Source organism: Pseudophryne corroboree, chromosome 8, assembly GCF_028390025.1.
Source record: "Pseudophryne corroboree isolate aPseCor3 chromosome 8, aPseCor3.hap2, whole genome shotgun sequence".
Lineage (NCBI taxonomy): Eukaryota > Metazoa > Chordata > Amphibia > Anura > Myobatrachidae > Pseudophryne > Pseudophryne corroboree.
In genome coordinates, this window is record NC_086451.1 from 202037674 (window position 1) to 202063442 (window position 25769).

A 25769-nucleotide genomic window follows, 5' to 3' on the forward strand; every position below is an offset into this window, starting at 1 on the left:
GGATAGGGACTTAAAATGGTACGAAAGCACCATAACAGCACAGTACCATGCCATATGGTACAGCACCGCATAGTTTTAGAAAGGCAAACTATAAGGATTTTAAATGAAAGCATGCTGGAGATGGGACAGACGTAAGGAAAGCACCATATAGCACAATCCTCTGCCGCACGGCAAGCATACCTTACCGAGGCAAGCGGCAATTAAGTCTAAAGATTGTAGGGATGCTGAATACTGGTTTAACCCAGATATTCAAACTATTAGGATATGAAGAAAAAGCAAGATGGATATGGGCTGACAACTTCAGCAAGGCACAATACAGCCATCAAAACATGTTATACCCAGCAATACAAACTATTACAATATGAAAGGAATATAGTTATCTAAAACGAATACAAAAGATATTTACCTGTGCACCGAAGTCAATAAACATTGAGTCCGGCAGCTTCGGAGACACAATAGTCTGCAGCACTGGATCCTGATGCTCGCTTTTAATGTCACCCACACAGCTGTCCTCCGTGTTTCAAGACATTGGCTTCCTCTTGCAAATTTGCTAATGGATGAAGCAAACCATTTTCTTTCAGGTACCCAAAAACCTCAACATTCAATAGAGTATCTGCCCTAGTGAGAAGTGGAAACAATACTAGTAAGTAAAGTCTGTAAACAATATAAAACAGACAATTTTAAATGAAACGCACAACTCCCTACAGGAAGTCAACATATTACATGATGCCATAATGCAAGGCACCTTACAGAACTGGATATACTTAAAACTTGGACCATTAAGGTGCCTTGAAAAACAAGTTTGAGAATCTTTGTATTAGGATATTAAGAAAAAGCCAGCTGGAAATCGGAGTGAAATCTTTAGGTAGACACCATACAGAACATTGCCATGCCACACCGCACAACACCACATACTTTTAGAGAACCAGTACATTCTGACATGAAAACTATTAGGATATTAAGAGTGGGACGGATGTCAGGAAGGCACTATATAGCACAATGCTATGCCGCATGGCATTATACGGCACAGCATGATGCTATACTAATGGTGATGGCAAGCTTATCCTAGAGGCGCAAGCAGCAATTAAGTCTAACGGTTGTAGGGATGCTGAATACTGGATTAACCCAGATATTCGATCTATTAGGATAATAAGCAGCAAGCTGGATAGGGACTTAAAATGGTACGAAAAGCACCAAATACAGCACATTGCCATGCAACACAGCATAGTTTTAGAGATTTATTACATTCTGAAATGCAAACTATAAGGATCTTAAATGAAAGCAAGCTGCAAATGGGACGGATGTCAGGAAGGCACTATATAGCACAATGCTATGCCGCATGGGACTATACGGCACAGCATGATGCTATAATAACGGTGACGGCAAGCTTACTCTAGAGGCGCAAGCAGCAATTAAGTCTACTGGTTGTAGGGAAGCTGAATACTGGTTTAACCTAGATATTCAAACTATTAGGATATTAAGAAGGAAGCTGGATAGGGACTTAAAATGGTACGAAAGCACCAAATACAGCACATTGCCATGCCATATAACACAGCATAGTTTTAGAGCTTTATTACATTCTGAAATGCAAACTATAAGGATCTTAAATGAAAGCAAGCTGCAAATGGGACGGATGCCCCGATCGCCGGTCAAAGAAACCGTTATATGAGGATCATAACAGCTTTAACTGTGAGTGCCAGGTACATAATTGACCTATCGACGCTTCCACTGTATTGGTCTATATATTTGGGAGGATACCAAGAAAGAAACCTTTATAGGTTTTCTCACACCTTTGCTTGTGTAAGTAAGGTGTGTTTTCATCAGCCTCCTATTATTCGTAATATACATAACCGTGGGTTAACCATTCACGATAGAAGTGAACAAACTTTTTACAATATATTTACCATTTGTTCTAAAAAAAACCCTACTACACATTGTTTTTTTCCAATTTTTTCTCTACACGTATACTGGAGCATCCTGTTTTGTCACCAGGAGCAGAACATCTCAGACCTCAACTATAAGCTAAGTTTAAGCTTTTTTTCACTCTCTCCTCCTTCACCACTTGAACGGTAGCGCCATCTAGTCCACATAACCACAGATCTTTCTATCATTTACACCCCTTGGGATAGGGTACCAGTGTACTTTGCGGGCAGCCACCGTCATACTAGAAGCGCCACGAAGGACTTCTCTACACCACTTTTTGACTATATAGCACAATGCTATGCCGCATGGCGTTATACGGCACAGCATGATGCTATACTAATGGTGATGGCAAGCTTATCCTAGAGGCGCAAGCAGCAATTAAGTCTAACGGTTGTAGGGATGCTGAATACTGGATTAACCCAGATATTCGATCTATTAGGATAATAAGCAGCAAGCTGGATAGGGACTTAAAATGGTACGAAAAGCACCAAATACAGCACATTGCCATGCAACACAGCATAGTTTTAGAGATTTATTACATTCTGAAATGCAAACTATAAGGATCTTAAATGAAAGCAAGCTGCAAATGGGACGGATGTCAGGAAGGCACTATATAGCACAATGCTATGCCGCATGGGACTATACGGCACAGCATGATGCTATAATAACGGTGACGGCAAGCTTACTCTAGAGGCGCAAGCAGCAATTAAGTCTACTGGTTGTAGGGAAGCTGAATACTGGTTTAACCTAGATATTCAAACTATTAGGATATTAAGAAGGAAGCTGGATAGGGACTTAAAATGGTACGAAAGCACCAAATACAGCACATTGCCATGCCATATAACACAGCATAGTTTTAGAGCTTTATTACATTCTGAAATGCAAACTATAAGGATCTTAAATGAAAGCAAGCTGCAAATGGGACGGATGCCCCGATCGCCGGTCAAAGAAACCGTTATATGAGGATCATAACAGCTTTAACTGTGAGTGCCAGGTACATAATTGACCTATCGACGCTTCCACTGTATTGGTCTATATATTTGGGAGGATACCAAGAAAGAAACCTTTATAGGTTTTCTCACACCTTTGCTTGTGTAAGTAAGGTGTGTTTTCATCAGCCTCCTATTATTCGTAATATACATAACCGTGGGTTAACCATTCACGATAGAAGTGAACAAACTTTTTACAATATATTTACCATTTGTTCTAAAAAAAACCCTACTACACATTGTTTTTTTTCCAATTTTTTCTCTACACGTATACTGGAGCATCCTGTTTTGTCACCAGGAGCAGAACATCTCAGACCTCAACTATAAGCTAAGTTTAAGCTTTTTTTCACTCTCTCCTCCTTCACCACTTGAACGGTAGCGCCATCTAGTCCACATAACCACAGATCTTTCTATCATTTACACCCCTTGGGATAGGGTACCAGTGTACTTTGCGGGCAGCCACCGTCATACTAGAAGCGCCACGAAGGACTTCTCTACACCACTTTTTGACTATATAGCACAATGCTATGCCGCATGGCGTTATACGGCACAGCATGATGCTATACTAATGGTGATGGCAAGCTTATCCTAGAGGCGCAAGCAGCAATTAAGTCTAACGGTTGTAGGGATGCTGAATACTGGATTAACCCAGATATTCGATCTATTACGATAATAAGCAGCAAGCTGGATAGGGACTTAAAATGGTACGAAAAGCACCAAATACAGCACATTGCCATGCAACACAGCATAGTTTTAGAGATTTATTACATTCTGAAATGCAAACTATAACGATCTTAAATGAAAGCAAGCTGCAAATGGGATGGATGTCAGGAAGGCACCATATAGCACAATGCTATGCCGCATGGGACTATACGGCACAGCATGATGCTATACTAACGGTGACGGCAAGCTTACTCTAGAGGCGCAAGCAGCAATTAAGTCTAACGGTTGTAGGGATGCTGAATACTGGATTAACCCAGAAATTCAAACTATTCGGATATTAAGAAGGAAGCTGGATAGGGACTTAAAATGGTACGAAAGCACCAAATACAGCACATTGCCATGCCATATAACACAGCATAGTTTTAGAGCTTTATTACATTCTGAAATGCAAACTATAAGGATCTTAAATGAAAGCAAGCTGCAAATGGGACGGATGTCAGGAAGGCACTATATAGCACAATGCTATGCCGCATGGCATTATACGGCACAGCATGATGCTATACTAACGGTGACGGCAAGCTTACTCTAGAGGCGCAAGCAGCAATTAAGTCTACTGGTTGTAGGGAAGCTGAATACTGGTTTAAGCCGGATATTCAAACTATTGGGATATTAAGAAAAAGCAAGCTGGGTAGGGACTTAAAATGGTACGAAAGCACCATAACAGCACAGTACCATGCCAAACAGTACAGCATCGCAGTTTTAGAGAGGCAATCTATTAGGATTTTAAATGAAAACAAGCTGAAAATGGGGCAGACGTCAGGAAGTCACCATATAGCACAATGCTATGCCGCATGGTACTATACAGCACAGCATGATGCTATACTAATGGTGATGGCAAGCTTACCCTAGAGGCGCAAGCAGCAATTAAGTCTAACGGTTGTAGGGATGCTGAATACTGGATTAACCCAGATATTCAAACTATTAGGATATTAAGAAGGAAGCTGGATAGGGACTTAAAATGGTACGAAAGCACCAAATACAGCACATTGCCATGCCATATAACACAGCATAGTTTTAGAGCTTTATTACATTCTAAAATGCAAACTATAAGGATCTTAAATGAAAGCAAGCTGCAAATGGGACGGATGTCAGGAAGGCACCATATAGCACAATGCTATGCCGCATGGGACTATACGGCACAGCATGATGCTATACTAATGGTGACGGCAAGCTTACTCTAGAGGCACAAGCAGCAATTAAGTCTACTGGTTGTAGGGAAGCTGAATACTGGTTTAAGCCAGATATTCAAACTATTAGGATATTAAGAAAAAGCAAGCTGGGTAGGGACTTAAAATGGTACGAAAGCACCATAACAGCACAGTACCATGCCAAACGGTACAGCATCGCAGTTTTAGAGAGGCAATCTATTAGGATTTTAAATGAAAACAAGCTGAAAATGGGGCAGACGTCAGGAAGTCACCATATAGCACAATGCTATGCAGCATGGCACTATACGGCACAGCATGATGCTATACTAATGGTGATGGCAAGCTTACCCTAGAGGCGCAAGCAGCAATTAAGTCTAACGGTTGTAGGGATGCTGAATACTGGATTAACCCAGATATTCAAACTATTAGGATATTAAGAAGGAAGCTGGATAGGGACTTAAAATGGTACGAAAGCACCAAATACAGCACATTGCCATGCCATATAACACAGCATAGTTTTAGAGCTTTATTACATTCTGAAATGCAAACTATAAGGATCTTAAATGAAAGCAAGCTGCAAATGGGACGGATGTCAGGAAGGCACTATATAGCACAATGCTATGCCGCATGGCATTATACGGCACAGCATGATGCTATACTAATGGTGATGGCAAGCTTATCCTAGAGGCGCAAGCAGCAATTAAGTCTAACGGTTGTAGGGATGCTGAATACTGGATTAACCCAGATATTCGATCTATTAGGATAATAAGCAGCAAGCTGGATAGGGACTTAAAATGGTACGAAAAGCACCAAATACTGCACATTGCCATGCAACACAGCATAGTTTTAGAGATTTATTACATTCTGAAATGCAAACTATAAGGATCTTAAATGAAAGCAAGCTGCAAATGGGATGGCTGTCAGGAAGGCACCATATAGCACAATGCTATGCCGCATGGGACTATACGGCACAGCATGATCTATACTAACGGTGACGGCAAGCTTACTCTAGAGGCGCAAGCAGCAATTAAGTCTACTGGTTGTAGGGAAGCTGAATACTGGTTTAAGCCAGATATTCAAACTATTAGGATTTTAAGAAAAAGCAAGCTGGGTAGGGACTTAAAATGGTACGAAAGCACCATAACAGCACAATACCATGCCAAACGGTACAGCATCGCAGTTTTAGAGAGGCAATCTATTAGGATTTTAAATGAAAACAAGCTGAAAATGGGGCAGACGTCAGGAAGTCACCATATAGCACAATGCTATGCCGCATGGCACTATACGGCACAGCATGATGCTATACTAATGGTGATGGCAAGCTTACCCTAGAGGCGCAAGCAGCAATTAAGTCTAACGGTTGTAGGGATGCTGAATACTGGATTAACCCAGATATTCAAACTATTAGGATATTAAGAAGGAAGCTGGATAGGGACTTAAAATGGTACGAAAGCACCAAATACAGCACATTGCCATGCCATATAACACAGCATAGTTTTAGAGCTTTATTACATTCTGAAATGCAAACTATAAGGATCTTAAATGAAAGCAAGCTGCAAATGGGACGGATGTCAGGAAGGCACAATATAGCACAATGCTATGCCGCATGGCATTATACGGCACAGCATGATGCTATACTAATGGTGATGGCAAGCTTATCCTAGAGGCGCAAGCAGCAATTAAGTCTAACGGTTGTAGGGATGCTGAATACTGGATTAACCCAGATATTCGATCTATTAGGATAATAAGCAGCAAGCTGGATAGGGACTTAAAATGGTACGAAAAGCACCAAATACAGCACATTGCCATGCAACACAGCATAGTTTTAGAGATTTATTACATTCTGAAATGCAAACTATAAGGATCTTAAATGAAAGCAAGCTGCAAATGGGATGGCTGTCAGGAAGGCACTATATAGCACAATGCTATGCCGCATGGCATTATACGGCACAGCATGATGCTATACTAATGGTGATGGCAAGCTTATCCTAGAGGCGCAAGCAGCAATTAAGTCTAACGGTTGTAGGGATGCTGAATACTGGATTAACCCAGATATTCAAACTATTAGGATATTAAGAAGGAAGCTGGATAGGGACTTAAAATGGTACGAAAGCACCAAATACAGCACATTGCCATGCCATATAACACAGCATAGTTTTAGAGATTTATTACATTCTAAAATGCAAACTATAAGGATCTTAAATGAAAGCAAGCTGCAAATGGGATGGATGTCAGGAAGGCACCATATAGCACAATGCTATGCCGCATGGGACTATACGGCACAGCATGATCTATACTAACGGTGACGGCAAGCTTACTCTAGAGGCGCAAGCAGCAATTAAGTCTACTGGTTGTAGGGAAGCTGAATACTGGTTTAAGCCAGATATTCAAACTATTAGGATATTAAGAAAAAGCAAGCTGGGTAGGGACTTAAAATGGTACGAAAGCACCATAACAGCACAGTACCATGCCAAACGGTACAGCATCGCAGTTTTAGAGAGGCAATCTATTAGGATTTTTAATGAAAACAAGCTGAAAATGGGGCAGACGTCAGGAAGTCACCATATAGCACAATGCTATGCCGCATGGCACTATACGGCACAGCATGATGCTATACTAATGGTGATGGCAAGCTTACCCTAGAGGCGCAAGCAGCAATTAAGTCTACTGGTTGTAGGGAAGCTGAATACTGGTTTAAGCCAGATATTCAAACTATTAGGATTTTAAGAAAAAGCAAGCTGGGTAGGGACTTAAAATGGTACGAAAGCACCATAACAGCACAGTACCATGCCAAACGGTACAGCATCGCAGTTTTAGAGAGGCAATCTATTAGGATTTTTTATGAAAACAAGCTGAAAATGGGGCAGACGTCAGGAAGTCACCATATAGCACAATGCTATGCAGCATGGCACTATACGGCACAGCATGATGCTATACTAATGGTAATGGCAAGCTTACCCTAGAGGCGCAAGCAGCAATTAAGTCTAACGGTTGTAGGGATGCTGAATACTGGATTAACCCAGATATTCAAACTATTAGGATATTAAGAAGGAAGCTGGATAGGGACTTAAAATGGTACGAAAGCACCAAATACAGCACATTGCCATGCCATATAACACAGCATAGTTTTAGAGATTTATTACATTCTAAAATGCAAACTATAAGGATCTTAAATGAAAGCAAGCTGCAAATGGGACGGATGTCAGGAAGGCACCATATAGCACAATGCTATGCCGCATGGGACTATACGGCACAGCATGATGCTATACTAACGGTGACGGCAAGCTTACTCTAGAGGCGCAAGCAGCAATTAAGTCTACTGGTTGTAGGGAAGCTGAATACTGGTTTAAGCCAGATATTCAAACTATTAGGATATTAAGAAAAAGCAAGCTGGGTAGGGACTTAAAATGGTACGAAAGCACCATAACAGCACAGTACCATGCCAGTTTTAGAGAGGCAATCTATTAGGATTTTAAATGAAAACAAGCTGAAAATGGGGCAGACGTCAGGAAGTCACCATATAGCACAATGCTATGCCGCATGGCACTATACGGCACAGCATGATGCTATACTAATGGTGATGGCAAGCTTACCCTAGAGGCGCAAGCAGCAATTAAGTCTAACGGTTGTAGGGATGCTGAATACTGGATTAACCCAGATATTCAAACTATTAGGATATTAAGAAGGAAGCTGGATAGGGACTTAAAATGGTACGAAAGCACCAAATACAGCACATTGCCATGCCATATAACACAGCATAGTTTTAGAGCTTTATTACATTCTGAAATGCAAACTATAAGGATCTTAAATGAAAGCAAGCTGCAAATGGGACGGATGTCAGGAAGGCACTATATAGCACAATGCTATGCCGCATGGCATTATACGGCACAGCATGATGCTATACTAATGGTGATGGCAAGCTTATCCTAGAGGCGCAAGCAGCAATGAAGTCTAACGGTTGTAGGGATGCTGAATACTGGATTAACCCAGATATTCGATCTATTAGGATAATAAGCAGCAAGCTGGATAGGGACTTAAAATGGTACGAAAAGCACCAAATACTGCACATTGCCATGCAACACAGCATAGTTTTAGAGATTTATTACATTCTGAAATGCAAACTATAAGGATCTTAAATGAAAGCAAGCTGCAAATGGGATGGATGTCAGGAAGGCACCATATAGCACAATGCTATGCCGCATGGGACTATACGGCACAGCATGATGCTATACTAACGGTGACGGCAAGCTTACTCTAGAGGCGCAAGCAGCAATTAAGTCTACTGGTTGTAGGGAAGCTGAATACTGGTTTAAGCCGGATATTCAAACTATTGGGATATTAAGAAAAAGCAAGCTGGGTAGGGACTTAAAATGGTACGAAAGCACCATAACAGCACAGTACCATGCCAAACGGTACAGCATCGCAGTTTTAGAGAGGCAATCTATTAGGATTTTAAATGAAAACAAGCTGAAAATGGGGCAGACGTCAGGAAGTCACCATATAGCACAATGCTATGCCGCATGGCACTATACGGCACAGCATGATGCTATACTAATGGTGATGGCAAGCTTACCCTAGAGGCGCAAGCAGCAATTAAGTCTAACGGTTGTAGGGATGCTAAATACTGGATTAACCCAGATATTCAAACTATTAGGATATAAAGAAGGAAGCGGGATAGGGACTTAAAATGGTACGAAAGCACCAAATACAGCACATTACCATGCCATATAACACAGCATAGTTTTAGAGCTTTATTACATTCTAAAATGCAAACTATAAGGATCTTAAATGAAAGCAAGCTGCAAATGGGATGGCTGTCAGGAAGGCACCATATAGCACAATGCTATGCCGCATGGGACTATACGGCACAGCATGATCTATACTAACGGTGACGGCAAGCTTACTCTAGAGGCGCAAGCAGCAATTAAGTCTACTGGTTGTAGGGAAGCTGAATACTGGTTTAAGCCAGATATTCAAACTATTAGGATTTTAAGAAAAAGCAAGCTGGGTAGGGACTTAAAATGGTACGAAAGCACCATAACAGCACAATACCATGCCAAACGGTACAGCATCGCAGTTTTAGAGAGGCAATCTATTAGGATTTTAAATGAAAACAAGCTGAAAATGGGGCAGACGTCAGGAAGTCACCATATAGCACAATGCTATGCCGCATGGCACTATACGGCACAGCATGATGCTATACTAATGGTGATGGCAAGCTTACCCTAGAGGCGCAAGCAGCAATTAAGTCTAACGGTTGTAGGGATGCTGAATACTGGATTAACCCAGATATTCAAACTATTAGGATATTAAGAAGGAAGCTGGATAGGGACTTAAAATGGTACGAAAGCACCAAATACAGCACATTGCCATGCCATATAACACAGCATAGTTTTAGAGCTTTATTACATTCTAAAATGCAAACTATAAGGATCTTAAATGAAAGCAAGCTGCAAATGGGATGGATGTCAGGAAGGCACCATATAGCACAATGCTATGCCGCATGGGACTATACGGCACAGCATGATCTATACTAACGGTGACGGCAAGCTTACTCTAGAGGCGCAAGCAGCAATTAAGTCTACTGGTTGTAGGGAAGCTGAATACTGGTTTAAGCCAGATATTCAAACTATTAGGATTTTAAGAAAAAGCAAGCTGGGTAGGGACTTAAAATGGTACGAAAGCACCATAACAGCACAATACCATGCCAAACGGTACAGCATCGCAGTTTTAGAGAGGCAATCTATTAGGATTTTAAATGAAAACAAGCTGAAAATGGGGCAGACGTCAGGAAGTCACCATATAGCACAATGCTATGCCGCATGGCACTATACGGCACAGCATGATGCTATACTAATGGTGATGGCAAGCTTACCCTAGAGGCGCAAGCAGCAATTAAGTCTAACGGTTGTAGGGATGCTGAATACTGGATTAACCCAGATATTCAAACTATTAGGATATTAAGAAGGAAGCTGGATAGGGACTTAAAATGGTACGAAAGCACCAAATACAGCACATTGCCATGCCATATAACACAGCATAGTTTTAGAGCTTTATTACATTCTGAAATGCAAACTATAAGGATCTTAAATGAAAGCAAGCTGCAAATGGGACGGATGTCAGGAAGGCACTATATAGCACAATGCTATGCCGCATGGCATTATACGGCACAGCATGATGCTATACTAATGGTGATTGCAAGCTTATCCTAGAGGCGCAAGCAGCAATTAAGTCTAACGGTTGTAGGGATGCTGAATACTGGATTAACCCAGATATTCGATCTATTAGGATAATAAGCAGCAAGCTGGATAGGGACTTAAAATGGTACGAAAAGCACCAAATACAGCACATTGCCATGCAACACAGCATAGTTTTAGAGATTTATTACATTCTGAAATGCAAACTATAAGGATCTTAAATGAAAGCAAGCTGCAAATGGGATGGCTGTCAGGAAGGCACCATATAGCACAATGCTATGCCGCATGGGACTATACGGCACAGCATGATGCTATACTAACGGTGACGGCAAGCTTACTCTAGAGGCGCAAGCAGCAATTAAGTCTACTGGTTGTAGGGAAGCTGAATACTGGTTTAAGCCGGATATTCAAACTATTGGGATATTAAGAAAAAGCAAGCTGGGTAGGGACTTAAAATGGTACGAAAGCACCATAACAGCACAGTACCATGCCAAACGGTACAGCATCGCAGTTTTAGAGAGGCAATCTATTAGGATTTTAAATGAAAACAAGCTGAAAATGGGGCAGACGTCAGGAAGTCACCATATAGCACAATGCTATGCCGCATGGCACTATACGGCACAGCATGATGCTATACTAATGGTGATGGCAAGCTTACCCTAGAGGCGCAAGCAGCAATTAAGTCTAACGGTTGTAGGGATGCTAAATACTGGATTAACCCAGATATTCAAACTATTAGGATATAAAGAAGGAAGCGGGATAGGGACTTAAAATGGTACGAAAGCACCAAATACAGCACATTACCATGCCATATAACACAGCATAGTTTTAGAGCTTTATTACATTCTAAAATGCAAACTATAAGGATCTTAAATGAAAGCAAGCTGCAAATGGGATGGCTGTCAGGAAGGCACCATATAGCACAATGCTATGCCGCATGGGACTATACGGCACAGCATGATCTATACTAACGGTGACGGCAAGCTTACTCTAGAGGCGCAAGCAGCAATTAAGTCTACTGGTTGTAGGGAAGCTGAATACTGGTTTAAGCCAGATATTCAAACTATTAGGATTTTAAGAAAAAGCAAGCTGGGTAGGGACTTAAAATGGTACGAAAGCACCATAACAGCACAATACCATGCCAAACGGTACAGCATCGCAGTTTTAGAGAGGCAATCTATTAGGATTTTAAATGAAAACAAGCTGAAAATGGGGCAGACGTCAGGAAGTCACCATATAGCACAATGCTATGCCGCATGGCACTATACGGCACAGCATGATGCTATACTAATGGTGATGGCAAGCTTACCCTAGAGGCGCAAGCAGCAATTAAGTCTAACGGTTGTAGGGATGCTGAATACTGGATTAACCCAGATATTCAAACTATTAGGATATTAAGAAGGAAGCTGGATAGGGACTTAAAATGGTACGAAAGCACCAAATACAGCACATTGCCATGCCATATAACACAGCATAGTTTTAGAGCTTTATTACATTCTAAAATGCAAACTATAAGGATCTTAAATGAAAGCAAGCTGCAAATGGGATGGATGTCAGGAAGGCACCATATAGCACAATGCTATGCCGCATGGGACTATACGGCACAGCATGATCTATACTAACGGTGACGGCAAGCTTACTCTAGAGGCGCAAGCAGCAATTAAGTCTACTGGTTGTAGGGAAGCTGAATACTGGTTTAAGCCAGATATTCAAACTATTAGGATATTAAGAAAAAGCAAGCTGGGTAGGGACTTAAAATGGTACGAAAGCACCATAACAGCACAGTACCATGCCAAACGGTACAGCATCGCAGTTTTAGAGAGGCAATCTATTAGGATTTTTAATGAAAACAAGCTGAAAATGGGGCAGACGTCAGGAAGTCACCATATAGCACAATGCTATGCCGCATGGCACTATACGGCACAGCATGATGCTATACTAATGGTGATGGCAAGCTTACCCTAGAGGCGCAAGCAGCAATTAAGTCTAACGGTTGTAGGGATGCTGAGTACTGGATTAACCCAGATATTCAAACTATTAGGATATTAAGAAGGAAGCTGGATAGGGACTTAAAATGGTACGAAAGCACCAAATACAGCACATTGCCATGCCATATAACACAGCATAGTTTTAGAGCTTTATTACATTCTGAAATGCAAACTATAAGGATCTTAAATGAAAGCAAGCTGCAAATGGGACGGATGTCAGGAAGGCACTATATAGCACAATGCTATGCCGCATGGCATTATACGGCACAGCATGATGCTATACTAATGGTGATTGCAAGCTTATCCTAGAGGCGCAAGCAGCAATTAAGTCTAACGGTTGTAGGGATGCTGAATACTGGATTAACCCAGATATTCGATCTATTAGGATAATAAGCAGCAAGCTGGATAGGGACTTAAAATGGTACGAAAAGCACCAAATACAGCACATTGCCATGCAACACAGCATAGTTTTAGAGATTTATTACATTCTGAAATGCAAACTATAAGGATCTTAAATGAAAGCAAGCTGCAAATGGGATGGCTGTCAGGAAGGCACCATATAGCACAATGCTATGCCGCATGGGACTATACGGCACAGCATGATCTATACTAACGGTGACGGCAAGCTTACTCTAGAGGCGCAAGCAGCAATTAAGTCTACTGGTTGTAGGGAAGCTGAATACTGGTTTAAGCCAGATATTCAAACTATTAGGATTTTAAGAAAAAGCAAGCTGGGTAGGGACTTAAAATGGTACGAAAGCACCATAACAGCACAGTACCATGCCAAACGGTACAGCATCGCAGTTTTAGAGAGGCAATCTATTAGGATTTTTAATGAAAACAAGCTGAAAATGGGGCAGACGTCAGGAAGTCACCATATAGCACAATGCTATGCAGCATGGCACTATACGGCACAGCATGATGCTATACTAATGGTGATGGCAAGCTTACCCTAGAGGCGCAAGCAGCAATTAAGTCTAACGGTTGTAGGGATGCTGAATACTGGATTAACCCAGATATTCAAACTATTAGGATATTAAGAAGGAAGCTAGATAGGGACTTAAAATGGTACGAAAGCACCAAATACAGCACATTGCCATGCCATATAACACAGCATAGTTTTAGAGCTTTATTACATTCTGAAATGCAAACTATAAGGATCTTAAATGAAAGCAAGCTGCAAATGGGACGGATGTCAGGAAGGCACTATATAGCACAATGCTATGCCGCATGGCATTATACGGCACAGCATGATGCTATACTAATGGTGATGGCAAGCTTATCCTAGAGGCGCAAGCAGCAATTAAGTCTAACGGTTGTAGGGATGCTGAATACTGGATTAACCCAGATATTCAAACTATTAGGATATTAAGAAGGAAGCTGGATAGGGACTTAAAATGGTACGAAAGCACCAAATACAGCACATTGCCATGCCATATAACACAGCATAGTTTTAGAGATTTATTACATTCTAAAATGCAAACTATAAGGATCTTAAATGAAAGCAAGCTGCAAATGGGATGGATGTCAGGAAGGCACCATATAGCACAATGCTATGCCGCATGGGACTATACGGCACAGCATGATCTATACTAACGGTGACGGCAAGCTTACTCTAGAGGCGCAAGCAGCAATTAAGTCTACTGGTTGTAGGGAAGCTGAATACTGGTTTAAGCCAGATATTCAAACTATTAGGATATTAAGAAAAAGCAAGCTGGGTAGGGACTTAAAATGGTACGAAAGCACCATAACAGCACAGTACCATGCCAAACGGTACAGCATCGCAGTTTTAGAGAGGCAATCTATTAGGATTTTTAATGAAAACAAGCTGAAAATGGGGCAGACGTCAGGAAGTCACCATATAGCACAATGCTATGCCGCATGGCACTATACAGCACAGCATGATGCTATACTAATCGTGATGGCAAGCTTACCCTAGAGGCGCAAGCAGCAATTAAGTCTACTGGTTGTAGGGAAGCTGAATACTGGTTTAAGCCAGATATTCAAACTATTAGGATTTTAAGAAAAAGCAAGCTGGGTAGGGACTTAAAATGGTACGAAAGCACCATAACAGCACAGTACCATGCCAAACGGTACAGCATCGCAGTTTTAGAGAGGCAATCTATTAGGATTTTTTATGAAAACAAGCTGAAAATGGGGCAGACGTCAGGAAGTCACCATATAGCACAATGCTATGCAGCATGGCACTATACGGCACAGCATGATGCTATACTAATGGTAATGGCAAGCTTACCCTAGAGGCGCAAGCAGCAATTAAGTCTAACGGTTGTAGGGATGCTGAATACTGGATTAACCCAGATATTCAAACTATTAGGATATTAAGAAGGAAGCTGGATAGGGACTTAAAATGGTACGAAAGCACCAAATACAGCACATTGCCATGCCATATAACACAGCATAGTTTTAGAGATTTATTACATTCTAAAATGCAAACTATAAGGATCTTAAATGAAAGCAAGCTGCAAATGGGATGGATGTCAGGAAGGCACCATATAGCACAATGCTATGCCGCATGGGACTATACGGCACAGCATGATCTATACTAACGGTGACTGCAAGCTTACTCTAGAGGCGCAAGCAGCAATTAAGTCTACTGGTTGTAGGGAAGCTGAATACTGGTTTAAGCCAGATATTCAAACTATTAGGATATTAAGAAAAAGCAAGCTGGGTAGGGACTTAAAATGGTACGAAAGCACCATAACAGCACAGTACCATGCCAAACGGTACAGCATCGCAGTTTTAGAGAGGCAATCTATTAGGATTTTTAATGAAAACAAGCTGAAAATGGGGCAGACGTCAGGAAGTCACCATATAGCACAATGCTATGCCGCATGGCACTATACGGCACAGCATGATGCTATACTAATGGTGATGGCAAGCTTACCCTAGAGGCGCAAGCAGCAATTAAGTCTAACGGTTGTAGGGATGCTGAATACTGGATTAACCCAGATATTCAAACTATTAGGATATTAAGAAGGAAGCTGGATAGGGACTTAAAATGGTACGAAAGCACCAAATACAGCACATTGCCATGCCATATAACACAGCATAGTTTTAGAGCTTTATTACATTCTAAAATGCAAACTATAAGGATCTTAAATGAAAGCAAGCTGCAAATGGGACGGATGTCAGGAAGGCACCATATAGCACAATGCTATGCCGCATGGGACTATACGGCACAGCATGATGCTATACTAACGGTGACGGCAAGCTTACTCTAGAGGCGCAAGCAGCAATTAAGTCTACTGGTTGTAGGGAAGCTGAATACTGGTTTAAGCCAGATATTCAAACTATTAGGATATTAAGAAAAAGCAAGCTGGGTAGGGACTTAAAATGGTACGAAAGCACCATAACAGCACAGTACCATGCCAAACGGTACAGCATCGCAGTTTTAGAGAGGCAATCTATTAGAATTTTAAATGAAAACAAGCTGAAAATGGGGCAGACGTCAGGAAGTCACCATATAGCACAATGCTATGCCGCATGGCACTATACGGCACAGCATGATGCTATACTAATGGTGATGGCAAGCTTACCCTAGAGGCGCAAGCAGCAATTAAGTCTAACGGTTGTAGGGATGCTGAATACTGGATTAACCCAGATATTCAAACTATTAGGATATTAAGAAGGAAGCTGGATAGGGACTTAAAATGGTACGAAAGCACCAAATACAGCACATTGCCATGCCATATAACACAGCATAGTTTTAGAGCTTTATTACATTCTGAAATGCAAACTATAAGGATCTTAAATGAAAGTAAGCTGCAAATGGGATGGATGTCAGGAAGGCACCATATAGCACAATGCTATGCCGCATGGGACTATACGGCACAGCATGATCTATACTAACGGTGACGGTAAGCTTACTCTAGAGGCGCAAGCAGCAATTAAGTCTACTGGTTGTAGGGAAGCTGAATACTGGTTTAAGCCAGATATTCAAACTATTAGGATTTTAAGAAAAAGCAAGCTGGGTAAAGACTTAAAATGGTACGAAAGCACCATAACAGCACAGTACCATGCCAAACGGTACAGCATCGCAGTTTTAGAGAGGCAATCTATTAGGATTTTTAATGAAAACAAGCTGAAAATGGGGCAGACGTCAGGAAGTCACCATATAGCACAATGCTATGCCGCATGGCACTATACGGCACAGCATGATGCTATACTAATGGTGATGGCAAGCTTACCCTAGAGGCGCAAGCAGCAATTAAGTCTACTGGTTGTAGGGAAGCTGAATACTGGTTTAAGCCAGATATTCAAACTATTAGGATTTTAAGAAAAAGCAAGCTGGGTAGGGACTTAAAATGGTACGAAAGCACCATAACAGCACAGTACCATGCCAAACGGTACAGCATCGCAGTTTTAGAGAGGCAATCTATTAGGATTTTTTATGAAAACAAGCTGAAAATGGGGCAGACGTCAGGAAGTCACCATATAGCACAATGCTATGCAGCATGGCACTATACGGCACAGCATGATGCTATACTAATGGTAATGGCAAGCTTACCCTAGAGGCGCAAGCAGCAATTAAGTCTAACGGTTGTAGGGATGCTGAATACTGGATTAACCCAGATATTCAAACTATTAGGATATTAAGAAGGAAGCTGGATAGGGACTTAAAATGGTACGAAAGCACCAAATACAGCACATTGCCATGCCATATAACACAGCATAGTTTTAGAGATTTATTACATTCTAAAATGCAAACTATAAGGATCTTAAATGAAAGCAAGCTGCAAATGGGACGGATGTCAGGAAGGCACCATATAGCACAATGCTATGCCGCATGGGACTATACGGCACAGCATGATGCTATACTAACGGTGACGGCAAGCTTACTCTAGAGGCGCAAGCAGCAATTAAGTCTACTGGTTGTAGGGAAGCTGAATACTGGTTTAAGCCAGATATTCAAACTATTAGGATATTAAGAAAAAGCAAGCTGGGTAGGGACTTAAAATGGTACGAAAGCACCATAACAGCACAGTACCATGCCAAACGGTACAGCATCGCAGTTTTAGAGAGGCAATCTATTAGGATTTTAAATGAAAACAAGCTGAAAATGGGGCAGACGTCAGGAAGTCACCATATAGCACAATGCTATGCCGCATGGCACTATACGGCACAGCATGATGCTATACTAATGGTGATGGCAAGCTTACCCTAGAGGCGCAAGCAGCAATTAAGTCTAACGGTTGTAGGGATGCTGAATACTGGATTAACCCAGATATTCAAACTATTAGGATATTAAGAAGGAAGCTGGATAGGGACTTAAAATGGTACGAAAGCACCAAATACAGCACATTGCCATGCCATATAACACAGCATAGTTTTAGAGCTTTATTACATTCTGAAATGCAAACTATAAGGATCTTTAATGAAAGCAAGCTGCAAATGGGACGGATGTCAGGAAGGCACTATATAGCACAATGCTATGCCGCATGGCATTATACGGCACAGCATGATGCTATACTAATGGTGATGGCAAGCTTATCCTAGAGGCGCAAGCAGCAATTAAGTCTAACGGTTGTAGGGATGCTGAATACTGGATTAACCCAGATATTCGATCTATTAGGATAATAAGCAGCAAGCTGGATAGGGACTTAAAATGGTACGAAAAGCACCAAATACAGCACATTGCCATGCAACACAGCATAGTTTTAGAGATTTATTACATTCTGAAATGCAAACTATAAGGATCTTAAATGAAAGCAAGCTGCAAATGGGATGGATGTCAGGAAGGCACCATATAGCACAATGCTATGCCGCATGGCACTATACGGCACAGCATGATGCTATACTAACGGTGACGGCAAGCTTACTCTAGAGGCGCAAGCAGCAATTAAGTCTACTGGTTGTAGGGAAGCTGAATACTGGTTTAAGCCGGATATTCAAACTATTGGGATATTAAGAAAAAGTAAGCTGGGTAGGGACTTAAAATGGTACGAAAGCACCATAACAGCACAGTACCATGCCAAACGGTACAGCATCGCAGTTTTAGAGAGGCAATCTATTAGGATTTTAAATGAAAACAAGCTGAAAATGGGGCAGACGTCAGGAAGTCACCATATAGCACAATGCTATGCCGCATGGCACTATACAGCATAGCATGATGCTATACTAATGGTGATGGCAAGCTTACCCTAGAGGCGCAAGCAGCAATTAAGTCTAACGGTTGTAGGGTTGCTGAATACTGGATTAACCCAGATATTCAAACTATTAGGATATAAAGAAGGAAGCTGGATAGGGACTTAAAATGGTACGAAAGCACCAAATACAGCACATTACCATGCCATATAACACAGCATAGTTTTAGAGCTTTATTACATTCTAAAATGCAAACTATAAGGATCTTAAATGAAAGCAAGCTGCAAATGGGATGGATGTCAGGAAGGCACCATATAGCACAATGCTATGCCGCATGGGACTATACGGCACAGCATGATCTATACTAACGGTGACGGCAAGCTTACTCTAGAGGCGCAAGCAGCAATTAAGTCTACTGGTTGTAGGGAAGCTGAATACTGGTTTAAGCCAGATATTCAAACTATTAGGATATTAAGAAAAAGCAAGCTGGGTAGGGACTTAAAATGGTACGAAAGCACCATAACAGCACAGTACCATGCCAAACGGTACAGCATCGCAGTTTTAGAGAGGCAATCTATTAGGATTTTTAATGAAAACAAGCTGAAAATGGGGCAGACGTCAGGAAGTCACCATATAGCACAATGCTATGCCGCATGGCACTATACGGCACAGCATGATGCTATACTAATGGTGATGGCAAGCTTACCCTAGAGGCGCAAGCAGCAATTAAGTCTAACGGTTGTAGGGATGCTGAGTACTGGATTAACCCAGATATTCAAACTATTAGGATATTAAGAAGGAAGCTGGATAGGGACTTAAAATGGTACGAAAGCACCAAATACAGCACATTGCCATGCCATATAACACAGCATAGTTTTAGAGATTTATTACATTCTAAAATGCAAACTATAAGGATCTTAAATGAAAGCAAGCTGCAAATGGGACGGATGTCAGGAAGGCACCATATAGCACAATGCTATGCCGCATGGGACTATACGGCACAGCATGATGCTATACTAACGGTGACGGCAAGCTTACTCTAGAGGCGCAAGCAGCAATTAAGTCTACTGGTTGTAGGGAAGCTGAATACTGGTTTAAGCCAGATATTCAAACTATTAGGATTTTAAGAAAAAGCAAGCTGGGTAGGGACTTAAAATGGCACGAAAGCACCAGCACAGTACCATGCCAAACGTTACAGCATCGCAGTTTTAGAGAGGCAATCTATTAGGATTTTTAAATGAAAACAAGCTGAAAATGGGGCAGACGTCAGGAAGTCACCATATAGCACAATGCTATGCCGCATGGCACTATACGGCATAGCATGATGCTATACTAATGGTGATGGCAAGCTTACCCTAGAGGCGCAAGCAGCAATTAAGTCTAACGGTTGTAGGGATGCTGAATACTGGATTAACCCAGATATTCAAACTATTAGGATATAAAGAAGGAAGCTGGATAGGGACTTAAAATGGTACGAAAGCACCAAATACAGCACATTACCATGCCATATAACACAGCATAGTTTTAGAGCTTTATTACATTCTAAAATGCAAACTATAAGGATCTTAAATGAAAGCAAGCTGCAAATGGGATGGATGTCAGGAAGGCACCATATAGCACAATGCTATGCCGCATGGGACTATACGGCACAGCATGATCTATACTAACGGTGACGGCAAGCTTACTCTAGAGGCGCAAGCAGCAATTAAGTCTACTGGTTGTAGGGAAGCTGAATACTGGTTTAAGCCAGATATTCAAACTATTAGGATATTAGGAAAAAGCAAGCTGGGTAGGGACTTAAAATGGTACGAAAGCACCATAACAGCACAGTACCATGCCAAACGGTACAGCATCGCAGTTTTAGAGAGGCAATCTATTAGGATTTTTAATGAAAACAAGCTGAAAATGGGGCAGACGTCAGGAAGTCACCATATAGCACAATGCTATGCCGCATGGCACTATACGGCACAGCATGATGCTATACTAATGGTGATGGCAAGCTTACCCTAGAGGCGCAAGCAGCAATTAAGTCTAACGGTTGTAGGGATGCTGAGTACTGGATTAACCCAGATATTCAAACTATTAGGATATTAAGAAGGAAGCTGGATAGGGACTTAAAATGGTACGAAAGCACCAAATACAGCACATTGCCATGCCATATAACACAGCATAGTTTTAGAGATTTATTACATTCTAAAATGCAAACTATAAGGATCTTAAATGAAAGCAAGCTGCAAATGGGACGGATGTCAGGAAGGCACCATATAGCACAATGCTATGCCGCATGGGACTATACGGCACAGCATGATGCTATACTAACGGTGACGGCAAGCTTACTCTAGAGGCGCAAGCAGCAATTAAGTCTACTGGTTGTAGGGAAGCTGAATACTGGTTTAAGCCAGATATTCAAACTATTAGGATTTTAAGAAAAAGCAAGCTGGGTAGGGACTTAAAATGGCACGAAAGCACCAGCACAGTACCATGCCAAACGTTACAGCATCGCAGTTTTAGAGAGGCAATCTATTAGGATTTTTAAATGAAAACAAGCTGAAAATGGGGCAGACGTCAGGAAGTCACCATATAGCACAATGCTATGCCGCATGGCACTATACGGCACAGCATGATGCTATACTAATGGTGATGGCAAGCTTACCCTAGAGGCGCAAGCAGCAATTAAGTCTAACGGTTGTAGGGATTCTGAATACTGGATTAACCCAGATATTCAAACTATTAGGATATTAAGAAGGAAGCTGGATAGGGACTTAAAATGGTACGAAAGCACCAAATACAGCACATTACCATGCCATATAACAGCATAGTTTTAAAGCTTTATTACATTCTAAAATGCAAACTATAAGGATCTTAAATGAAAGCAAGCTGCAAATGGGATGGATGTTAGGAAGGCACCATATCGCACAATGCTATGCCGCATGATCTATACTAACGGTGACGGCAAGCTTACTCTAGAGGCGCAAGCAGCAATTAAGTCTACTGGTTGTAGGGAAGCTGAATACTGGTTTAAGCCAGATATTCAAACTATTAGGATTTTAAGAAAAAGCAAGCTGGGTAGGGACTTAAAATGGTACGAAAGCACCAGCACAGTACCATGCCAAACGGTACAGCATCGCAGTTTTAGAGAGGCAATCTATTAGGATTTTTTATGAAAACAAGCTGAAAATGGGGCAGACGTCAGGAAGTCACCATATAGCACAATGCTATGCAGCATGGCACTATACGGCACAGCATGATGCTATACTAATGGTAATGGCAAGCTTACCCTAGAGGCGCAAGCAGCAATTAAGTCTAACGGTTGTAGGGATGCTGAATACTGGATTAACCCAGATATTCAAACTATTAGGATATTAAGAAGGAAGCTGGATAGGGACTTAAAATGGTACAAAAGCACCAAATACAGCACACTGCCATGCCATATAACACAGCATAGTTTTAGAGCTTTATTACATTCTGAAATGCAAACTATAAGGATCTTTAATGAAAGCAAGCTGCAAATGGGACGGATGTCAGGAAGGCACTATATAGCACAATGCTATGCCGCATGGCATTATACGGCACAGCATGATGCTATACTAATGGTGATGGCAAGCTTATCCTAGAGGCGCAAGCAGCAATTAAGTCTAACGGTTGTAGGGATGCTGAATACTGGATTAACCCAGATATTCGATCTATTAGGATATTAAGAAGGAAGCTGGATAGGGACTTAAAATGGTACGAAAGCACCAAATACAGCACATTGCCATGCCATATAACACAGCATAGTTTTAGAGATTTATTACATTCTAAAATGCAAACTACAAGGATCTTAAATGAAAGCAAGCTGCAAATGGGACGGATGTCAGGAAGGCACCATATAGCACAATGCTATGCCGCATGGGACTATACGGCACAGCATGATGCTATACTAACGGTGACGGCAAGCTTACTCTAGAGGCGCAAGCAGCAATTAAGTCTACTGGTTGTAGGGAAGCTGAATACTGGTTTAAGCCAGATATTCAAACTATTAGGATATTAAGAAAAAGCAAGCTGGGTAGGGACTTAAAATGGTACGAAAGCACCATAACAGCACAGTACCATGCCAAACGGTACAGCATCGCAGTTTTAGAGAGGCAATCTATTAGGATTTTAAATGAAAACAAGCTGAAAATGGGGCAGACGTCAGGAAGTCACCATATAGCACAATGCTATGCCGCATGGCACTATACGGCACAGCATGATGCTATACTAATGGTGATGGCAAGCTTACCCTAGAGGCGCAAGCAGCAATTAAGTCTAACGGTTGTAGGGATGCTGAATACTGGATTAACCCAGATATTCAAACTATTAGGATATTAAGAAGGAAGCTGGATAGGGACTTAAAATGGTACGAAAGCACCAAATACAGCACATTGCCATGCCATATAACACAGCATAGTTTTAGAGCTTTATTACATTCTGAAATGCAAACTATAAGGATCTTTAATGAAAGCAAGCTGCAAATGGGACGGATGTCAGGAAGGCACTATATAGCACAATGCTATGCCGCATGGCATTATACGGCACAGCATGATGCTATACTAATGGTGATGGCAAGCTTATCCTAGAGGCGCAAGCAGCAATTAAGTCTAACGGTTGTAGGGATGCTGAATACTGGATTAACCCAGATATTCGATCTATTAGGATAATAAGCAGCAAGCTGGATAGGGACTTAAAATGGTACGAAAAGCACCAAATACAGCACATTGCCATGCAACACAGCATCGTTTTAGAGATTTATTACATTCTGAAATGCAAACTATAAGGATCTTAAATGAAAGCAAGCTGCAAATGGGATGGATATCAGGAAGGCACCATATAGCACAATGCTATGCCGCATGGGACTATACGGCACAGCATGATGCTATACTAACGGTGACGGCAAGCTTACTCTAGAGGCGCAAGCAGCAATTAAGTCTACTGGTTGTAGGGAAGCTGAATACTGATTTAAGCCAGATATTTAAACTATTAGCATTTTAAGAAAAAGCAAGCTGGGTAGGGACTTAAAATGGTACGAAAGCACCATAACAGCACAGTACCATGCCAAACGGTACAGCATCGCAGTTTTAGAGAGGCAATCTATTAGGATTTTTTATGAAAACAAGCTGAAAATGGGGCTGACGTCAGGAAGTCACCATATAGCACAATGCTAAGCAGCATGGCACTATACGGCACAGCATGATGCTATACTAATGGTGATGGCAAGCTTACCCTAGAGGCGCAAGCAGCAATTAAGTCTAACGGTTGTAGGGATGCTGAATACTGGATTAACCCAGATATTCAAACTATTAGGATATTAAGAAGGAAGCTGGATAGGGACTTAAAATGGTACGAAAGCACCAAATACAGCACATTGCCATGCCATATAACACAGCATAGTTTTAGAGATTTATTACATTCTAAAATGCAAACTATAAGGATCTTAAATGAAAGCAAGCTGCAAATGGGACGGATGTCAGGAAGGCACCATATAGCACAATGCTATGCCGCATGGGACTATACGGCACAGCATGATGCTATACTAACGGTGACGGCAAGCTTACTCTAGAGGCGCAAGCAGCAATTAAGTCTACTGGTTGTAGGGAAGCTGAATACTGGTTTAAGCCGGATATTCAAACTATTGGGATATTAAGAAAAAGCAAGCTGGGTAGGGACTTAAAATGGTACGAAAGCACCATAACAGCACAGTACCATGCCAAACGGTACAGCATCGCAGTTTTAGAGAGGCAATCTATTAGGATTTTAAATGAAAACAAGCTGAAAATGGGGCAGACGTCAGGAAGTCACCATATAGCACAATGCTATGCCGCATGGCACTATACGGCACAGCATGATGCTATACTAATGGTGATGGCAAGCTTACCCTAGAGGCGCAAGCAGCAATTAAGTCTAACGGTTGTAGGGATGCTGAATACTGGATTAACCCAGATATTCAAACTATTAGGATATTAAGAAGGAAGCTGGATAGGGACTTAAAATGGTACGAAAGCACCAAATACAGCACATTGCCATGCCATATCACACAGCATAGTTTTAGAGCTTTATTACATTCTGAAATGCAAACTATAAGGATCTTTAATGAAAGCAAGCTGCAAATGGGACGGATGTCAGGAAGGCACTATATAGCACAATGCTATGCCGCATGGCATTATACGGCACAGCATGATGCTATACTAATGGTGATGGCAAGCTTATCCTAGAGGCGCAAGCAGCAATTAAGTCTAACGGTTGTAGGGATGCTGAATACTGGATTAACCCAGATATTCGATCTATTAGGATAATAAGCAGCAAGCTGGATAGGGACTTAAAATGGTACGAAAAGCACCAAATACAGCACATTGCCATGCAACACTGCATCGTTTTAGAGATTTATTACATTCTGAAATGCAAACTATAAGGATCTTAAATGAAAGCAAGCTGCAAATGGGACGGATGTCAGGAAAGCACTATATAGCACAATGCTATGCCGCATGGGACTATACGGCACAGCATGATGCTATACTAACGGTGACGGCAAGCTTACTCTAGAGGCGCAAGCAGCAATTAAGTCTACTGGTTGTAGGGAATCTGAATACTGGTTTAAGCCAGATATTCAAACTATTGGGATATTAAGAAAAAGCAAGCTGGGTAGGGACTTAAAATGGTACGAAAGCACCAAATACAGCA

General features: G+C 41.4%; 1 long non-coding RNA gene across 1 annotated transcript in view; it reads right to left on the minus strand.

The window, feature by feature from the left end:
- Positions 1–417: 417 nt before the first annotated feature.
- Positions 418–25769, minus strand: part of LOC134947610 (uncharacterized) — a 60512-nt gene continuing 35160 nt past the window's right edge. The window contains exon 3 of the long non-coding RNA XR_010182651.1: positions 418–618. This is a non-coding gene — a long non-coding RNA (uncharacterized LOC134947610). The remainder of the gene's footprint in view (positions 619–25769) is intronic.